Genomic DNA, 1,083 nt, shown 5'->3' with positions numbered 1-1,083 from the left:
GTTGTTGATGGTGGTCGATGCATTTAAAAACAGCCCAAAATGATAATCTAGAGTTTCAATACGCAGGGCATGTTTTCCAACTCCAATCCATGGAAATATTGCATGGACAATCTTTTGTCCAGTAGTCCATGTTTTAAATTCTTTCAGTACGTCAGTGCCCCACACGGAATCATGTGGCTCCACTTGCTGGGTTTCTCGTTTCCTTCTTGTAGATTGGAAGCTCTTGATTGCCGTTATCTTGAATGTGTGGTCAGAGATTAATATAGGGGCGCATGTGCCTGTCCACTGCTCTGGGAGTACGAAATAGGCACACTTTCCACATAACCATGCCATTCCCTGTACCCAATAGGTACCATTAGATGGACCGTTGTTCTTCACTGGGCCACCAAGTGCATGTGTATACGTTCCTACACAGTTCCTGGTGGTCCCTAAATCAATGGTTCCTATTGTCTGGCGATAACATCTCAGATGCTCCCATTTTATTGGATTGTCTAGGAATACCGGGAAATGCAGTGCTTCATGTCTTTATTTAACCTTCAAGTTAACCCAAAACAATTGGTCACAGGTGCCATCTCGAAGTCCAATAGTCAGGGGGTCGCTATGGTTTAAGACAATTCCTGAATATTGGTAACCTAGACTGACAAAGCTTGCTGCGCATGTCACTTGAGTCATGTTCATAGGTCTGCCATATAATGTAGCATGCTGTGTTGTAGCGGGCATGTGTGAGCATATATAACAATCTTTGCCTTCTGTGCGATTATATATATATCTATACCATGCGTTGTTCATCCAGGGATGGATGTGGTCCTGTGTCACTTCAGCCAGGTGTGAGTTGTCATATGTCCATGCCCTTCTATGCAAGTTGGCTTCTTGATCCTTTAAGTGCATCAGGGTCCATGCTGTAAGCAGCAGGGCCAAGGTGGTAAACAGAATAATCTTCATGATGACCAGACACACCGATTCACTCTGGTGAGTAGACTACAGGCGAGAAGTAGAAGGCGGGATATACCCAATCAGCCCTCCCTTCACCTGCAGATCACCAAAGAGTCGGGGTGGTGGTGTCTTTAAGTTGCACTGTCACTC

This window comes from Pundamilia nyererei, unplaced genomic scaffold (assembly GCF_000239375.1).
Source record: "Pundamilia nyererei isolate P.nyererei 1_Seehausen unplaced genomic scaffold, PunNye1.0 scaffold00125, whole genome shotgun sequence".
NCBI lineage: Eukaryota > Metazoa > Chordata > Actinopteri > Cichliformes > Cichlidae > Pundamilia > Pundamilia nyererei.
The sequence above is the reverse complement of the archived record's forward strand: the minus strand, read 5'-3'. Positions refer to the sequence as shown.